Below are 17,745 nucleotides of genomic sequence, written 5' to 3'. Positions count from 1 at the left end.
TCAACATCAGTCACCAACGAAACATCGTTACCCATCGCTGCACAAAACCACTACTTCGAGGTGTCAGAGCAAGTGACGTCACCAATTGAAACGCTACTTAGCGCTAAATAATACTTTTAAAATCAATTGGATTCTGAAGTATATTAAGAACCAGAACAGTATTTGGAATGTCTTGCCCTTAGTATTATTTGACTCTGTTAGTGGTTTAGAATTTTTGCTTTGATGTCATTTTGATGTTGATAAAAACCTAGTAAAATTGGCTAAATTCCATAAACAGGCGATTTTAGCTTGGATGTTAGCGTATAAACACAGTTTTCCCCCTCACAGATACTTTCTATGGAACAACTAAGATATACGATTTAAAAAAAATAAGAATAAGCACCACCACCCATCAGCCCATTCTCTTCTTGATGTCAAAGCTGCAGTGTATTGTTGCTATAGGAGTTTATGATTAATAATCCTGATTTACTTCAAGCCCCACTAAGATGTCCCCATACTATTCATTTAAAGCCCCTCTGTCAGATATAAATCATCAGAGTGGGAAACCAACTGACATGGAAACAATGGAGCAAATGTATCACTATCAGAGGGGTGTATTATGACATCAGATAGAACTACTCAGACATTCCAAATATCACTTGATAATCAGAGGGGTGAATTATGACATCATATAGAACTACTCCAGACATTCCAAATCAGGATTCATCCATATCATGAAGGTGGATATTGATCCAACCATTTCAAAAGTAATGACCGGGCTGATGGAAACAGGATATGCCTGTACACTTTTATAAATGCTGACAGACTATTTGTTACTTCGTTTGACAATTTGTTTGTATATTTGTGTCAGTAAAAATGTCTAAGCGAGAAATGGCTGTGGAAACTCCTTAATGATAACAACCACATCTTAGTTAACTTGGAGTCACATGATATGTTGTGTGGTCCTCCCACTATGACTTGAGAAACCATGTAGTTTATTAGGCTACAGATGAAATAAGTTATGAACTTCACAGGGTGGTGAAAGTGCATGTGATGACCTTGATGCTCCTTTCCAATACATTTTGAGGTTCTTATTCTGGTGACATGATGATCGATGCTTGGTTGCCATTTGACAAATAAAATATAATCTCATCATTCGGGTAACAACGTTTATTCAACCAGTGGGAGGCTTGTAAATGCCACCAGGAAAGTCGAAAGAGGAACTTTCATTTGAGACAATAATAAACAGCAATCCTGTGGGAGAGTTGTGGTGGATATTATAAAATAAGGATCTGCTGGAGTCCAAGTCAAACCAAGATTCTTTATTTCTGAGCTCAGAGAGAATAACAGAGTTACACAGCGCAGTGTAGACAGTCTGAATTCCTGAAGCATTGAGTGATTAGCACATATCTTTATAGTTTCCTGTTCCTGGGCGGGACTTTATTCATACAAGGACACAGGTGCAAATTGGTTTGCAACACAGGATGATACTCCCAAGAACAGGAGCTTATAATAGGACAGTTTCACAAGGTTAGTCACATACTCAGTTATGTGGACACACAAACAATTAACATTTTCCATTACAGAGTCTGAACATTTTCATTTCATTAAATCATCAGTGGGCCAACAATGCAAATGTCAACAATGGAACAAATGCATCACATCCAAATATCACTTGATTATCTGTAGTGCTGGAGGAATGACACACCCAGATAAACACACACAAAGAGTTTAAAAAAGGACAGTTTAAAAGAAGGAACCTGATCTTCTTTATATTCAAACTGACATACTCCATATTCAATTCATGTTTTCTAATAAAAACAAACAAATATATGTTTGAGTACACCCTGTACCATTTAATTTCATATGGTAAAGACAGGTAAACACATTGTCAGTCAACAATATAAGACAACGGGAGCACTGTGTATGTTCTCTGATGAATTTTAAGTCAATGTGATGTGAAATATCAATATACACGCTAAGAGGAGTAATTTCTCTCTCCTGTGTGGATTCTCTAATGACGTTTAAATGACTGTTATGAGTAATATGTTTTCCCACAGTCTGAGATTTTCTAAGCCTTCTCCTCTGTGTGCAGTCTAATGTGTTCTTTCAGGCTTCCTATATGGGCAAAAGCTTTGCACCCTGGGAGGAGTGGTAAGGCTTCTGCCCTGTGTGTATTCTCTCATGTCGTTTCAGGTTTCCTCTCTGGTTGAAACACTTTCCACATTGGGAGCAGTGGTAAGGCTTCTCTCCTGTGTGTATTCTCTCATGTTGTTTCAGCGTCCCTGACTGGTTGAAACCCTTTCCACACTGGGAACAGTGGTAAGGTTTCTCCCCTGTGTGTATTGTCTTGTGTTTTTCCAGTTGTGCTTTCTGTTTAAAACTCTTTTCACACTGGGAGCACTGGTGTCGTCTTGCTGGTTTGGACATCCCTGGCTCTGGTTCCTCTGAGTCTGGTCTTTCTCCTGCCAAAGATAGTGTTATTTTTAAATAGAGACTCAAATGAAACCACATGATAAAACAACCTTGCTATGAGGGTAAATCCTAAATCAGATCTCTCAATAACCTGAGGCCAGTTTTAACAATCTTAGTGTGATTTTAAAACAAATGTAGAGCTTCCTGGTAATTACTGCTATGTTTACATTACTTATTCATCCTGTTTTACAAGTCAGAACACAAAAACCTAGACAGTTCTAGGACACTGAAGACACAGACGTCGCTGGATTCCAATTGAACAGGTGGTTCTAAATATATAACTTTCATAGCTGTATGATACAGAATGTGACCTACACACTTCCTTAAACATAAAATAACTAAAGAAGTAATTTTGTGTGGAAGTCCAAAACTTGTTTTTACGTCGCAGATACAAAGCACATCAGTAACATCTCCCCGTTGTTGAAAGGGTTCGACACATTGCTGTTTAAATGGACCAATTTCTTATTTAGACATTCACAGATTTTCAACATTTTGATTATCGCTGATGTCATATTTTGGGTAAATGTTCCTAAAACTGATAGTAACAACAAAAAACAAAAATATAAACGCAACATGTAAAGTGTTGGATGTTTCATGAGCTGAACAAAAAAGATTGCAGAATTTTTTACATCCCTGTTAGTCAACATTTATTCTTTGCCAAGATAATCCATCCACCTGACAGGTGTGGCATATCAAGAAGCTGATTGAACAGCTTGGTTATTACACAGGTGCACCTTGTGCTGGGGATAATAAAAGGCTACTCGAAAATGTGCAGTTTGTTCACACAACAATGCCACAGATCTCTGAGGGAGCGGGCAATTGGCATGCTGACTGCAGGAATGTCCACTGGAGCTGTTACGGAATTTAATGTACAGTACCAGTCAAAAGTTTGGACTCACCTACTCATTCAAGGGTTTTTCTTTATTTTTACTATTTTCTACATTGTAGAATAATAAAGACATCAAAATTATTAAAAAACACATGGAATCATGTAGTAACCACAAGTGTTAAATCAAAATATATATTTTATTCTTCAAAAGTTGCCACCCTTGCTTTCTCTCAAACAGCTTCACCTGGAATCCTTTTCCAACAGTCTTGTAGGCGTTCCCACATATGCTGAGAACTTGTAGGCCGCTTTCCTTCACCTCTGCGATCCAACTCATCCCAAATGACAGTGGGACTAAGCCCAAACTAGATGGGATGGCATACACAGCCTAGCTGTAGAATGCTGTGAAAAACCATGCTGGTTAAGTGTGACTTTGATTTATTTATTCATGACATTGTCAACAGCAAAGCACCCGCACACCATCACATCTCCTCCTCCATGCTTCACGGTGGGAACCACACATGCGGAGAATCTGTTCATCTACTCCTCGTCTCACAAAGACATGACGCTCGGATCCAAAAATCTCAAATTTGGACTCATCAGACCCAAGGACAGATATCCACCGGTCTAATGTCCATTGCTCGTTTTTCTTGGCCCAAGCAAGTCTCTTCTTCTTATTGGTGTGCTTGAGTAGTGGTTTCTTTGCAGCAATTCGACCATGAAGGCCTGATTCACACAGTCTCCTCTGAACAGTTGATATTGAGATGTGTCTGTTCATTCAACTCTGTGAAGCATTTATTTGGGCAGCAATTTCTGAGGCTGGTAACTCTAATGAACTTATTCTCTGCAGCAGAAGTAACTCTGGGTCTCAATAAAATGCAAATTAATTACTTAAAAATCATTCAATGTGATTTTCTGGATTTTTGTTTTAGATCCCCTCTCTCATGGTTGAAGCCTGCTATAAACCACCCTCTGCCCCCAGCTGTGCTCTGGACACCATATGTGAACTGATTGCCCCCCCATCTATCTTTGAGCTCGTGCTGCTAGGCGACCTAAACTGGAACATGCTTAACACCCCAGCCATCCTACAATCTAAACGTGATGCCCTCAATCTCACACAAATTATCAATGAACCTCCCCAAAGCCTTAAACACGGGCACCCTCATAGATATCATCCTAACCAACTTGCCCTCTTAATACACCTCTGCTGTTATCAACCAAGATCTCAGCGATCACTGCCTCATTGCCTGCATCCGTAATGGGTCAGCGGTCAAACGACCTCCACTCATCACTGTCAAACGCTCCCTGAAACACTTCAGCGAGTAGGCCTTTCTTATCGACCTGGCCGGGGTATCCTGGAAGGATATTGATCTCATCCCGTCAGTAGAGGATGCCTGGGTATTTTTTTTTAAATGCCTTCCTAACCATCTTAAATAAGCATGCCCCATTCAAGAAATTTAGAACCAGGAACAGATATAGCCCTTGGTTCTCCCCAGACCTGACTGCCCTTAACCAACACAAAAACATCCTATGGCGTTCTGCATTAGCCTCGAACAGCCCCCGTGATATGCAGCTGTTCAGGGAAGCTAGAAACCATTATACACAGGCAGTTAGAAAAGCCGAGGTTAGCTTTTTCAAGCAGAAATTTGCTTCCTGCAACACTAACTCAAAAAACATCCGAAAAATATTCCAAATTAGCTCCACAGGGCACACACTTTCTAGTAGGCTTAAATTAAAGACAAGGAAAATAGGAATGGCAATATCGGCCGCTATTATCCTCAATTTTCCATCCAAGTTGTCAGACACCAGTGACTTGTCATTGTTGATTTTATTTGCGCATTGAAGATGCTCCAAAGATTTTTTACAATCATTCTTCATGTCATTTATCTTTGTTTCATTGTGTACTTTATTCTTTTTATTCAGTTTAGTCACATGATTTCTCAATTTGCAATAGGTTTGCCAATCAGTTATACAGCCAGACCTATATGCCATCTCTTTTGCCTCCCTCTTCATCATACCATTTTTTAAATTCCTCATCAATTCACGTGGATTGAACAGTTTTTACAGTCATTTTCTTAATGGGTGCTGCTTATTAGTAACTGGGATAAGCAGATTCAAATGTGTCAAGGGCAATTTCTGGTTGCTCATCATTACACACCATGGACCAACAAATATTATTTACATCAATAACATAGGAATCACTACAAAAAAATGTATGACCTCTTATACACAATATTAGGCCCAGCCTTTGGAACTGTGGTTTTCCTAGACATGGCTACTATAATGTGATCACTACATCTGATGGATCTGGATGCTGCTTTAAAACCCATTTCTGCAGCATTAGTAAAGATATGATCAAACCATGTTGATGATTTCATTCCTCTACTGTTTGTCACTACCCTGGTAGGTTGATTGATAACCTGAACAAGGTTGCCGGCACTGGTTACAGTTTGAAGCTTTTGCTTGAGTAGGCAGCCTGATCACAGTTTTCCTCCAGTATTAGTTAATTAATTACCAAAGTCTTGAGTTTAGTTTGCCTGTTCTACAGTCTTGTAAAGATAGGGGCGTTGACTGGGACAGGCAATGTAACATCCATAATGTTTTAAGGAAAAGTTTTTGTAAAACAAGCATCTTACATCAGATCATTGAAACTTTCTCTCCAAAGCTAACTTTCATCAAGGTTTTATATGGTCTATTGGTTTCTCTCTTTTCATTGGCAGAATCCTTTTTCAGTGTTATGATATTCATAACATCCATATACACCAGTCTATCTTCCTGTCAACTAACACAACTCTGCTGGTTGTCCTGGTAACAGATACCAGTGGGCAGATCTATTGTATTTGTTCCAACTAAACTACAGCACTTACTTTGATGTGTCAAATCTGATCCTTTCTTCTCTTCTCCTCCTCTCACAGTTCCACTCAGCCCCGTTGTTTTCCTGCAGTCCACCAGCAGCACAGACAACCTCTTCATACCCAGCAGTAAGGTGCTACCAGGAGAGGCACAATACAGGGACTCCGGGAGGGAGGAAGGGCTAGCGTTGTCCTGGTAACCATAAAGATGGGACACAGACACATATCATTATGGATGCTGATGTCACTGTTGTCATGAAGTGCTTTACAGAAACCCAGCCCAGACCCAGAGAGAGCAAGCTGTATGCTAGACCAGACCAAGCTGTACCATCTGGTGTTCTGATCTGGAGAGACTCTTCTCTGCCTCGTCAGCATCAGGATGTTGTTGAAGCTCCCCAGAGGATCCACCATAGTCATGTCTCTCTCCTGTGTTAATGAGAACATCAAAATGAGTCGTAAACTTATAACCGTCTAATAAAATCATAGGGTCTTACAAGAGGCATGAATATGTCCCTTTGATATTTTAAGTAGAGATTATGCTTCAATATTGAATTTTAAAAGCCTGTTATATTAGATGAGGGGAACTTTAATATAGACCACATGGAGAATTCAATACATCTAAATGAAAAGCCCCTCAAATATATGAACCAATTGCAGATCGACCCTTAACAATTTATATAGAACTGAACAACATATTCAAGTGTAGAACTTCAGTAGAATGCCCCTTAAAAAAAAACACATTCATTCAACAACTGCATGGTTTGTGTCCCTGTTTTTAAGATAGCACTCACTGATGGTAATCGGATATTTTGTCTCCTCCTCTTTCACTCCCAAAACGTCTTCCTTCTTCACCTTTATTGAGATAGCATCCTCTTCCTCTATAAAAGGTTAATTCTCTTCTTTCACTATAACAGCCTTCTCTTCCTCCTTTTTCATTCTGAAATGTTCTTTCACTATAACAGCATCTTCTTCCTTCATTATAACAGCCTCCTCTTCCTCCTTTTTCATTCTGAAATGTTCTTTCACTATAACAGCATCTTCTTCCTTCACTATAACAGTCTCCTCTTCCTCCTTTTTCATTCTAAAGGTTCTTTCTCTTTCACTGTAACATCCTCCTCTTCTTCAATGTTCAGTGCCAGAGCTTCTTTCTCCAAACAGCAGACCTCCTCTTCTATAGCAGGGGATGAGTACTTTAATGAACTCATGGTCAGGGATGTTAGCTAGTTAGTTAGCATTAGCGACTAGCCTAGTGCTAGGCTCAGCATCAATCTTTAACAAGTTTGCAAATTCGGTTACAGTTAACCAGTTAATACGTCAACAGAACTGTGTTTAAAACACTGAGATTAGATCATGTACATTAAGATGGTCTAAAGCGTCAATCTTTCACTTTTATGTTGGCTAGCAAGCTACCGCCGTGGTTGAAAGAGTTGGTGCCTTGTTGTTCCTGAAGAAGCGTCCGTCCAGTCCATTATACGTCACGAAAGAAGAGTCAACTGAAAGACGCTCGTCGCCATCTGCTGACTGGAGTGGGTAACGCAGTTTGGAAACAATACACTACACTTTTGTATTGGAAAGAACGTACCGTAATTTCCGGACTATAAGCCGCTACTTTATTCCCACGCTTTGAACCTCGTGGTTTATACAATGACGCGGCTAATTTATGGATTTTTCCCGCTTTCACAAGATTCATGCCGCCAAAAAAACTGAGCACTGTCACATAATGTGACATAAATCGAGCGCGCTCAAACTTCCCATCATTCTGATTACGGTAATAATTTTGTCACCCTCATCATGGCAAAGACACCAAGAAATGCATATGATGCAGCTTTCAAGTTGAAGGCGATCGATCTGGCTGTTGGAAAAGGAAAGAGAGCTGCTGCACGGGAGCTTGGCCTTAATGAGTCGATGATAAGACGTTGGAAACAGCAGCGTGAGGAACTGACTCAGTGCAAAAAGACAACAAAGGCTTTCAGAGGGAAGAAAAGCAGATGGCCCAAAGTATTTGCAGCCACTCGACATCAGTGTAAATCGCTGTTTTGTTCCGTTTAAGAAATGTTTTTCAACAGAATCTTCGGAATGAATAAACCCCTGATCATGTGTAAACACAGTTCACTTTCATTACAGGCACGTTGTAGTCCTTCTCTCCTCCTCTCACCTATTCCCTTCGCTCCTGGACATCAATGCACAACACATCAGCTGTATGTGACCAGGTGAAAAAAAAACTTTTCCAAAAGCTCGTAGGTTTGTATTGAAGTCCAAATCATCATGATCCAAGATGGCGTAGCAGTAAGTGTCCTGTCGTATCGTCTCTCTGTAAATATCGTCTCTTTTTCGTTTTAGATATTTTTAGATATTTTTTCTTCGCATATCTTTAAAAACATTTTGCTAAACCTAAGCTTCCAAATACTCTTCTGCAACCCGCCAATGTAGCTACCTTTCCTAAAGTAGTTATATTTACATCGGAACCGGACCCCCTCAACTGAAGCTAGCCAGCTAACTACCAGCTATGCTAGCGGTCTTCAGCTAACTGGTCATCAACTAACCTTTAGCTCGGAAAGCTCTCGCCAGTTCGAACAGCGCGACGCTAACCAGAGCATAACGGACCTATTTAATTTAGTTATTTTTTTACCCCCGGAATCCCACCACAAACGGAACATTCTTCAGCTGGATCTTCGCAACTAGCTATCGAGCTAAACAGCAACCCTGGTTGTTTACTCCTGGCTAGCGTTTCCACCCACGTAGCTTGAAGCTAGCCCGGCCAGAGCTCCGGCCAGATACTCCTGGGCTACAATACCTTGACTACGACCGGTCTATCGATATCACTGCATGAAGAGGAATAAACAGACTCACCCCATCGCGACGTCCTCCAAAGGCTAACTCTCTAGCCCTCGCTATCTCCTTGCTTGCTAGTTCGGCATGCTAACTGCTAGCTTGTTTAGCCCAGGTCCGCTAACTACTACCTTGTTTACCCCGGCCTGCTAATCTGTTAGCACAGGCCTGCGAACCGTCTTGCATCGCCGCGTCCCTAAAACGCAGTGGCCCATATGTACTCTCTCTTCCCGTTTAAAAAAATAAATAGTTTATACCTTCCGGAAACCTGCCTCACCCAATGTGATACGGAATCGCTATTATCTTTATTTTTAGAACACACTCAAGAACCTCCAGAAGCTAACCAGCTAGCTAGCTACAAGCTATTTAGTCATTGTTAGTTTTCTTAACCTGGATAACACTCGCCAGCCCAGCCCCCCTGCCCCATCCACCGCTGCCCCCTGGACTCTGATCACTTGGCTACATAGCTGATGCACGCTGGACTGTCCATTAATCACGGTACTCCATTCTGCTTGTTTGTTTTATCTGTCGGCCGAGTTGCCTAGTCAATGCCATCTCACCTGCTGTTGTTATGCTAGCTGATTAGCTGTTGTCTCACCCACTGTTTTAGCTAGCTTTCCCAATTCAACACCTGTGTTACTGTATGCCTCGCTGTATGTCTCTCTCAAATGTCAATATGCCTTGTATACTGTTGCTCAGGTTAGTTATCATTGTTTTAGTTCACAATGGAGCCCCTAGTTCTATTCCTCAGACCCCTGATACCTCCTTTGTCCCACCTCCCACATATGCGGTGACCTCACCCATTACAACCAGCATGTCCAGAGATAAAACCTCTCTCATCCATCACCCAGTGCCTGGGCTTACCTCCGCCGTACCCGCACCCCAGCATACCCCTGTCTGTGCATTATGCCCTGAATATATTCTACCATGCCCAGAAACCTGCTCCTCTTATTCTCTGTCCCCAACGCTCTAGGCGACCAGTTTTGATAGCCCTTAGCCGCACCCTCATACTACTCCTTCTCTGTTCCGCGGGTGATGTGGAGGTAAACCCAGGCCCTGCATGTCCCCAGGCACCCTCATTTGTTGACTTCTGTGATCGAAAAAGTCTTGGTTTCATGCATGTCAACATTAGAAGCCTCCTCCCTAAGTTTGTTTTACTCACTGCTTTAGCACACTCTGCTAACCCTGATGTCCTTGCCGTGTCTGAATCCTGGCTCAGGAAGGCCACCAAAAATTCAGAGATTTCCATACCCAACTATAACATCTTCCGTCAAGATAGAACTGCCAAAGGGGGAGGAGTCGCAGTCTACTGCAGAGATAGCCTGCAAAGTAATGTCATACTTTCCAGGTCTGTACCCAAACAGTTCGAACTACTAATTCTGAAAATTACTCTCTCCAGAAATAAGTCTCTCACTGTTGCCGCCTGCTACCGACCCCCCTCAGCTCCCAGCTGTGCCCTGGACACCATTTGTGAATTGATTGCCCCCCATCTAGCTTCTGAGTTTGTTCTGTTAGGTGACCTAAACTGGGATATGCTTAACACCCCGGCAGTCCTACAATCTAAGCTAGATGCCCTCAATCTCACACAAATCATCAAGGAACCCACCAGGTACAACCCTAACTCTGTAAGCAAGGGCACCCTCATAGACGTCATCCTGACCAACTGGCCCTCCAAATACACCTCCGCTGTCTTCAACCAGGATCTCAGCGACCACTGCCTCATTGCCTGTATCCGCTACGGTGCCGCAGTCAAACGACCACCCCTCATCACTGTCAAACGCTCCCTAAAACACTTCTGTGAGCAGGCCTTTCTAATCGACCTGGCCCGGGTATCCTGGAAAGACATTGACCTCATCCCGTCAGTTGAGGATGCCTGGTCATTCTTTAAGAGTAACTTCCTCACCATATTAGATAAGCATGCTCCGTTCAAAAATGCAGAACTAAGAACAGATACAGCCCTTGGTTCACCCCAGACCTGACTGCCCTCGACCAGCACAAAAACATCCTGTGGCGGACTGCAATAGCATCGAACAGTCCCCGCGATATGCAACTGTTCAGGGAAGTCAGGAACCAATACACGCAGTCAGTCAGGAAAGCTAAGGCCAGCTTCTTCAGGCAGAAGTTTGCATCCTGTAGCTCCAACTCCAAAACGTTCTGGGACACTGTGAAGTCCATGGAGAACAAGAGCACCTCCTCCCAGCTGCCCACTGCACTGAGGCTAGGGAACACGGTCACCACCGACAAATCCATGATTATCGAAAACTTCAACAAGCATTTCTCAACGGCTGGCCATGCCTTCCGCCTGGCTACTCCTACCTCGGCCAACAGCTCCGGCCCCCGCAGCTCCTCGCCCAAGCCTCTCCAGGTTCTCCTTTACCCAAATCCAAATAGCAGATGTTCTGAAAGAGCTGCAAAACCTGGACCCGTATAAATCAGCTGGGCTTGACAATCTGGACCCTCTATTTCTGAAACTATCCGCCGCCATTGTCGCAACCCCTATTCCCAGCCTGTTCAACCTCTCTTTCATATCGTCTGAGATCCCCAAGGATTGAAAGCTGCTGCAGTCATCCCCCTCTTCAAAGGGGGAGACACCCTGGACCCAAACTGTTACAGACCTATATCCATTCTGCCCTGCCTATCTAAGGTCTTTGAAAGCCAAGTCAACAAACAGGTCACTGACCATCTCGAATCCCACCGTACCTTCTCCGCTATGCAATCTGGCTTCCGAGCCGGTCACACCTCAGCCACACTCAAGGTACTAAACGACATCATAACCGCCATCGATAAAAGACAGTACTGTGCAGCCGTCTTCATCGACCTTGCCAAGGCTTTCGACTCTGTCAATCACCATATTCTTATCGGCAGACTCAGTAGCCTCGGTTTTTCGGATGACTGCCTTGCCTGGTTCACCAATTACTTTGCAGACAGAGTTCAGTGTGTCAAATCGGAGGGCATGTTGTCCGGTCCTCTGGCAGTCTCTATGGGGGTGCCACAGGGTTCAATTCTCGGGCCGACTCTTTTCTCTGTGTATATCAATGATGTTGCTCTTGCTGCGGGCGATTCCCTGATCCACCTCTACGCAGACGACACCATTCTATACACTTTCGGCCGTCATTGGACACTGTGCTATCTAACCTCCAATCGAGCTTCAATGCCATACAACACTCCTTCCGTGGCCTCCAACTGCTCTTAAACGCTAGTAAAACCAAATGCATGCTTTTCAACCGATCGCTGCCTGCACCCGCTTGCCCGACTAGCATCACCACACTGGATGGTTCCGACCTTGAATATGTGGACACCTATAAGTACCTAGGTGTCTGGCTAGACTGCAAACTCTCCTTCCAGACCCATATCAAACATCTCCAATCGAAAATCAAATCAAGAGTCGGCTTTCTATTCCGCAACAAAGCCTCCTTCACTCACGCTGCCAAGCTTACCCTAGTAAAACTGACTATCCTACCGATCCTCGACTTCGGCGATGTCATCTACAAAATTGCTTCCAACACTCTTCTCAGCAAACTGGATGCAGTTTATCACAGTGCCATCCGTTTTGTCACTAAAGCACCTTATACTACCCACCACTGCTCTAGTCGGCTGGCCCTCGCTACATATTCGTCGCCAGATCCACTGGCTCCAGGTCATCTACAAGGCCATGCTAGGCAAAGCTCCGCCTTATCTCAGCTCACTGGTCACGATGGCAACACCCATCCGTAGCACGCGCTCCAGCAGGTGTATCTCATTGATCATCCCTAAAGCCAACACCTCATTCGGCCGCCTATCGTTCCAGTACTCTGCTGCCTGTGACTGGAACGAATTGCAAAAATCGCTGAAGTTGGAGACTTTTATCTCCCTCACCAACTTCAAACATCAGCTATCTGAGCAGCTAACCGATCGCTGCAGCTGTACATAATCTATTGGTAAATAGCCCACCCATTTTCACCTACCTCATCCCCACAGTTTTTATTTATTTACTTTTCTGCTCTTTTGCACACCAATATCTCTACCTCTACATGATCATCTGATCATTTATCACTCCAGTGTTAATCTGCAATATTGTAATTATTCGCCTACCTCCTCATGCCTTTTGCACACATTGTATATAGACTCCCCTTTTTTCTCTACTGTGTTATTGACTTGTTAATTGTTTACTCCATGTGTAACTCTGTGTTGTCTGTTCACACTGCTATGCTTTATCTTGGCCAGGTCGCAGTTGCAAATGAGAACTTGTTCTCAACTAGCCTACCTGGTTAAATAAAGGTGAAATAAACAATTAAAAAAAAAAAAAAATACTCAGAGGAGAAACGGAAACTCGCTGTGCTCCAGGCTACACCATGGTGCTACCCTACAGAATGCTGCTGAGGCTACTGTAGACCTTCATGTTTTCATCAATTATTTGGTGACGTGATTATATTTAGTCGCCTTCCTCCTCTGAGGAGCCTCCCCTTCCTCCTCTGAGGAGCCTCCCCTTCCTCCTCTCAGGAGCCTCCCCTTCCTCCTCTCAGGAGCCTCCCCTTCCTCCTCTCAGGAGCCTCCCCTTCCTCCTCTGAGGAGCCTCCCCTTCCTCCTCTGAGGAGCCTCCCCTTCCTCCTCTGAGGAGCCTCCACTGCACCCAAAGGACACCCAGCCAACTTGACAATTGTGGGAAGCATTGGAGTCAACATGGGCCAGCATCCCTGTGGAATGCTTTCGACACCTTGTGGAGTCCATGCCCCGATGAATTGAGGCTATTCTGAGGGGCAAAGGGGAGGGTCCAACTCCATATTAGGAAGGTGTTCGAAATGTTTGGTATAATCAGTGGATACATCTGCCATTTAGCAGACACTTTTATCCAAAGGGATTTGCAGTCATGTTTGCAAACACTTAACATATGGATGGTCCCAGGAATAAAACCCACTACCCTGGTTTAACAAGCACTATACTCCACCAACTGAGCTACAGGACCACAAGGAATGATCAAGGAATGACGCAGATAAACACACACAGCCTGAGTTTGAAAAATATAATTGAATCAAAGACCGTAACATTGAAACTGACATACTTCATATTAGACGTAGACCGATTCATCTGAATGGCCGATTAATTAGGGCCGATCTCGGGTTTGGTATTTTTGGGCGGCGATTTTGCAAAACATTTTTTTACACCTTTATTGAACTCGGCAAGTCAGTTAAGAACACATTCTTATTTTCAATGATGGCCTTGGAACGGTGGGTTAACTGCCTTGTCCAGGGGCAGAACGCTAGATTTTCACCGTGTCAGCTCAGGGGATCCTGCCTTGCAACCTTACAGTTAACTTGTCCAACGCTCTAACCACCTGCCTCTCATTGCACTCCACGAGGAGCCTGCCTGTTACGCGAATGCAGTAGAAGCCAAGTTAACACCATCCAGTCCCAGCCTTCAGCTCCATTCAACCCCTCCCATCTGTCTCTTAACACCATCCAGTCCCTTCAGCTCCATTCAACCCCTTATGGAAAAGGTTGTTGTAAAACATGCACCTTACATCAGATCATCTTGAAACTTTCTCTCTAAAGCGAACTTTCATCAAGGTTTTATATGGTCGATTGGTTTCTCTCTAAAGCGAACTTTCATCAAGGTTTTATATGGTCGATTGGTTTCTCTCTAAAGCTAACTTTCATCAAGGTTTTATATGGTCTATTGGTTTCTCTCTAAAGCGAACTTTCATTAAGGTTTTATATGGTCTATTGGTTTCTCTCTAAAACAAACTTACATCAAGGTTTTACATGTCAACTAACAGAACTGTCTACTGTGGTGGAAATATACCAGTCTATCTTCCTGTCAACAAACAGAACTCTGCTGGTTGTCCTGGTAACAGACACAAGTCTATCTTCCTGTCAACAAACAGAACTCTGCTTGTTGTCCTGGTAACAGATTCCAGTGGGCAGATCTATTTCATTTGTTCAAACTAAATTACAGCACTTACTTTGATGAGTCAAATCTGATCCTTTCTTCTCTTCTCCTCCTCTCACAGTTCCACTCAGTCCCGTTGTTTTCCTGCAGTCCAACCGCAGCACAGACAACCTCTTCATACCCAGCAGTAAGGTGCTACCGGGAGAGGCACAACACGGGGACTCCGGGAGGGAGGAAGGGCTAGCGTTGTCCTGGTAACCATAAAGAGGGGACACAGACACATATCATTATGGATGCTGATGTCACTGTTGTCATAAAGTGCCTTACAGAAACCCAGACCCAGATAGAGCAAGCTGTATGCTAGACCAGACCAAGCTGTACCATCTGGTGTTCTGATCTGGAGAGACTCTTCTCTGTCTCGTCAGCATCAGGATGTTGTTGAGGCCCCCCAATGGATCCACGATAGTCATGTCTCTCTCCTGTTTGAACGAGAACATCAAACAGATGGTGAACTTATTACCATCATCAATTATTACTGTCTATTACAGTCATATAGTCTTATCAGAGGCATTAATATCTCTAAATTAATTGGGTGCCTTTTGTGTCCCTTTGATATTTTAAGTATAAATGATGCTCCATTATTACATTTTGAAAGCCTGTTATATATAATTAAATCTCATTTAAAAGTCCCAAGAATATATGTAGCAATGGCAGATTGACCCTTTAACAATTTATATAGTACTGAACATCATATTGAAGTGAAGAACTTCAGTAGAATGCCCCTTAAAAACCACACATTAATTCAACAACTGCATAGTTTGTGCCCCTGTTTTTAAGACAGTACTCACTGGTGTTAATCTGATATTCTGTCTCCTCCCCTTTCACTCCCAAAACGTCTTCCTCCTTCACTGAGATAGAACCTTTTAGAGAGGAAGAGGATGTTTTCTCTTCTTTCCCTATAACAGCCTCCTCTTCCTCCTTTTTCATTCTGAAAGGTTCTTTCTCTCCTTTCACTGTAATATCCTCCTCTTCGTCTTTCACGACAATGTTCAGCGCCAGAGCTTCTTTCTCTCCTTTCACTGTAATATCCTCCTCTTCGTCTTTCACGACAATGTTCAGCGCCAGAGCGTCTTTCTCCGGACAGCAGACATCCACTTCTTTAGCAGGGGATGAGTAGTTTAATGAGCTCATGGTCAGGGATGTTAGCTAGCTAGTTAGCATTAGCGAATAGCCTAGTGCTAGGCTCAGTATCAATCTTTAACAAATTTGCAAATTGAACAAGCAAATTAGGTTCAAGTTAACGTCAACTGAAATGTGTTTTAAACACTGCGATTAGCTAATGCACATTAACATGGCCTAAAAATCTTTCAGTTTTTATGTTGTCTAGCAAGCTATCGGGGTGGTTGAAAGAGTATCCGTGTTGTTGTTCCTGAAGAAGCGTCCGTCCAGTCCATTATACGTCACACAAGAAGCATCACCTGAAAGACGCTCATCGCCATCTGCTGGCTGGAGTGGGTAACGCAGTTTGGAAACAATAGTTACGACACTTTTTGTATTGGAAAGAACGTCATAATTATTTAACAATAAGCTGATATATTTTCTCTTACGTCTTACAACTAATACTTTCCTGTACACAGACGTAGAAGCGTAATATGAATATGTAGATGATGAATAAATACTTCCATGAATAGGAAGTGTGTTTATACTTATTTACTCTATTCTTTTTTTATCTAGATGTGACCATACTATTCCCTTAAAGCTACGCTACAAAGCTACAACAGGTGTAGACATTATCGTAAAATTCTTACTGACAAGCCCTTAACCAACAATGTAGTTAAGAAAAAAAATAAGAGGTAATAAAAAAAAAGTTACACAATACAAAAAAACTATACCGTGGCTACAGAGTCAATGTGGAGGGAGGCTACAGAGTCAATGTGGAGGCTATATACAGGGGGTACCAGTACAGAGTCAATGTGGAGGCTATATACAGGGGGTACCAGTACAGAGTCAATGTGGAGGCTATATACAGGGGTACCAGTACAGAGTCAATGTGGAGGCTATATACAGGGGTACCAGTACAGAGTCAATGTGGAGGCTATATACAGGATGTACCAGTACAGAGTCAATGTGGAGGCTATATACTGGGGGTACTGGTACAGAGTCAATGTGGAGGCTATATACAGGGGGTACCAGTACAGAGTCAATGTGGAGGCTATATACTGGGATGTACTATATGTACCAGTACAGAGTCAATGTGGAGGCTATATACAGGGGTACCTGGCACAGAGTCAATGTGGAGGCTATATACAAGGGGTACCAGTACAGAGTCAATGTGGAGGCTATATACAGGGGTACCAGTACAGAGTCAATGTGGAGGCTATATACAGGAGGTACCTGTACAGAGTCAATGTGGAAGCTATATACAGGGGTACCAGTACATAGTCAATGTGGAGGCTATATACAGGAGGTACCAGTACAGAGTCCATGTGGAGGCTATATACTGGAATGTACTGGTACAGAGTCAATGTGGAGGCTATATACAGGAGGTACCAGTACAGAGTCAATGTGGAGGCTATATACAGGGGTACCAGTACAGAGTCAATGTGGAGGCTATATACAGGAGGTACCAGTACAGAGTCAATGTGGAGGCTATACAGGGGGTACCGACAGAGAGTCATAGTGGAGGCTATATACAGGGGGTACCAGTACAGAGTCAATGTGGAGGCTATATACAGGGGGTACCAGTACAGAATCAATGTGGAGGCTATATACAGGGGGTACCAGTACAGAATCAATGTGGAGGCTATATACAGGGGGTACCAGTACAGAGTCAATGTGGAGGCTATATACAGGGGGTACCAGTACAGAGTCAATGTGGAGGCTATATACAGGGGTACCAGTACAGAATCAATGTGGAGG

The 17,745-nt window shown here is 43.1% G+C and overlaps 1 long non-coding RNA gene and 1 pseudogene across 1 annotated transcript; one reads left to right on the top strand and one right to left on the bottom strand.

The window, feature by feature from the left end:
- Positions 1 to 1,286: 1,286 nt before the first annotated feature.
- On the bottom strand, positions 1,287 to 6,635 carry LOC135570233 (zinc finger protein 32-like; annotated as a pseudogene).
- Positions 6,636 to 8,410: 1,775 nt separating this feature from the next.
- Positions 8,411 to 16,535, top strand: LOC135570236 (uncharacterized). Its single transcript, XR_010463463.1, has 2 exons — positions 8,411 to 9,459; positions 14,948 to 16,535. It is a non-coding gene; the product is annotated as an uncharacterized LOC135570236 (long non-coding RNA).
- The last annotated feature ends 1,210 nt before the right edge of the window (positions 16,536 to 17,745 follow it).

Source organism: Oncorhynchus nerka, unplaced genomic scaffold, assembly GCF_034236695.1.
Source record: "Oncorhynchus nerka isolate Pitt River unplaced genomic scaffold, Oner_Uvic_2.0 unplaced_scaffold_1018, whole genome shotgun sequence".
Taxonomy (NCBI): domain Eukaryota; kingdom Metazoa; phylum Chordata; class Actinopteri; order Salmoniformes; family Salmonidae; genus Oncorhynchus; species Oncorhynchus nerka.
The sequence above is the reverse complement of the archived record's forward strand: the minus strand, read 5'-3'. Positions and strand labels throughout refer to the sequence as shown.